This window comes from Marmota monax, unplaced genomic scaffold (assembly GCF_021218885.2).
Source record: "Marmota monax isolate L192 unplaced genomic scaffold, Marmota_monax_Labrador192_F-V1.1 WCK01_AAM20220418_F8-fsc00005, whole genome shotgun sequence".
Taxonomy (NCBI): domain Eukaryota; kingdom Metazoa; phylum Chordata; class Mammalia; order Rodentia; family Sciuridae; genus Marmota; species Marmota monax.
This window is the reverse complement of record NW_026692254.1, coordinates 27,016,981-27,019,462: the sequence shown is the minus strand read 5'-3', so window position 1 is coordinate 27,019,462 and position 2,482 is coordinate 27,016,981. Positions and strand designations below refer to the sequence as shown.

General features: G+C 40.0%; 1 non-coding gene across 1 annotated transcript; it reads left to right on the top strand.

Moving 5' to 3' along the window:
* The first annotated feature begins 1,631 nt into the window (after positions 1 to 1,631).
* LOC124089618 (small nucleolar RNA U13) lies at positions 1,632 to 1,736 on the top strand. The gene has a single exon (XR_006850812.1). It is a non-coding gene; the product is annotated as a small nucleolar RNA U13 (small nucleolar RNA).
* Positions 1,737 to 2,482: the final 746 nt, after the last annotated feature.

The following is a 2,482-nucleotide window of genomic DNA, read 5'->3' as shown; positions in this document are numbered from 1 at the left end:
ATTATAGTTACATATACAATTGGAATACATTACGGTATATTCATTTATACACCTAGTATAATTTGCTCTATTTCATTCCCCAGGGAGAAGACAGAATTTAAGCTGATTTAGAATTTCAGTGGAAAATTCAGTAGGAGGATTAGAGGTGCAGAGAGAAGAGTGGAGCAAATGTGTAGAGATAGAGAGGTATAGTGCAGGTTAGGGAATATCAAGAGGCTCAGCACAGCCCATGTGGGATGGGTCTAGAAGCATCATATAAATGAGGGCCAACATATATTGGGCATCTCTGTGCTAGGCACAGAGCTAAGCCTTTTATAGCTGCTCCACTAGTGATTCTCAATATATCGTTGTTTGGGAACTTGTTAAAAATACAAATCTTTGAGTCCCACCCAGACTCAATCCATCAAAATCTCTGGGAGAGGGGCCCAGCATGTGGTGTTTTAACAAGCCCTCCAGATGAATCTGATGCACACACAAGCTTGAGAACCACTACCTCATGCAACTAGATTCTTATAACAATGTCATAGCAAGACACTCATTATCCCCACTTTAGGGATGAGGAAGCCATGCCAGGTGAATAGGTAACTTGCTCAAAGTCCATTGGGTACTGGAGACAGGTTGCATTGGTCCTTGAGAGCCAATTGTCAACTCTGAATTTAGAGATATCACACTGGTGGCTCAAAACTGGCCATAGTGGAAATATTTACACTGTGGAAATTGGCAAATGCTATGAATAAGGACTCAAAACCCACCCAGAGAGCCAGGTGTTAAACATTCACCAGCAAACCACTGTTCTGGTCATTCAGTTGTTAGGTAGTTGGTAGAACTGGGTCTTGAACCTGGACAGCCTGGCTCCAGAGTGCATTCTCTTAATGACTCAGTTAACTTATTCAGGAAGTCTGGGAAGACAAGCTGGGGCCACAATGTGGACATCTATTCTGTATGAACTGGAATTTTCAGTGTTTTGAACAGATAGGTGATGTTAGTATGTTTAGGCTGGGGAATTAAATTGTCAGTTGTGACTTTTTATTTTGTAAATATGGTAGAAAAATGAGCTGGGGGTGGGTTTTAAGGAGAGTCAGAATGGTTCACTTCATCCAGAAGGGTCTGCACGGCCAGTGGGCTGCCCATTTGCAGAAAAGGCCATGAAGCACTGCAGAGCAGATGGCTCATGCCTCACAAAGTCTCCCTATTCTTCAAGAGAAAGGTCCCCTGTGCCCTGCTCTAACCATCTACCACATGTGTACTGACTGGGCTTAATGTGATGGCTGCTGATTAGAAGTGTCCCAAGAGTCCCTGGCCAGGCCAGAATTCACTGTGCTGTGTAATAGAGTGCTCACTACTTACCCATACTCATTCCTTGGAGAATCTGGAGATTTTTCAAGCTTGCTTTACATTGAGGCAGCCATGGGCTTCATGGGAAAGTTGACCCATCTCTGGTCTCAGAGGGTGAATCCTGACTGGACGTAAGCCAGTGGTTCTCAAATCCTTTGTTCTCAGGACACTCTTAAAAACCAAAGTCCCAGGTTGGGGAAATGGTAGAGTTCTTGCCTAGCATGAGCAAGGTTCTGGGTGCAATTCCAAGTACTGCAAAACAAACAAACATACAAACAAATATTGAAGTCCCCTTGATCCTTTTGTGGTTCATAAATATGATCATGGTTTTTTTTACACCATCCTGTGAGATGTGCCTCCCTCAAACCTTGTTACAATGTGGGCACATTATCCACCTGATGTGAAGAAAAAATTGAACTCTCCCCAAAAGGCCTTTTCTTGTTTTGTATCATGTTAATCAATATTATTATATCAGAAATTAAATCTAAGTATTAAAAAATTATTAGTTAATTGAAAAATAACACCAGCCCCATTATATGCTAAATTAAATAACCTATTTTTATAAGAGATTTTCTAACACAAAAAATCTTGTGAGAATATCCAGTTGTAAAGGAGAGGATAGCCCTTTTAACAACCTCTTCAGAAAATTATAGATATGATAAACTCAACAAGTGGTAGCTTCTTTTTTTCCTTTTTCTTTTTTGGCAGTGCTGGTGATGGAAGGCTTATGCATGCTATACAAGTGCTCGACCACTAAGCTACATTCCCAGCCCTGGGAGTTTCTTCAAAGTTAGTTGCAATTTGATGTCTGAAATGATATCTTTTCTATAACCTGAGACATTAAAATCCGTTGATGTGGATGGATTTTCTATTGCACTTTGGATGGATTTACTATCCATTGTGATCATTTGAAAAATGTTGATTCGCTGAGCATGCACATCTTTCAAATGCTGATCCATTTTATTATACAACACACAAAGAATCATGTTTATTAATGTCACCGCCAAAAATCTTTATTGGGAAGCTGTGAAGGTACAAGAAGCTATCACATGTAAGTTTTCCAAAATTCAAATTTTTGTTCGAAAGCTTTAATTTTCTTATTGGCCACAAACACTGTCAGTTTTTTCCCTTGAAATGATAGGTTCAC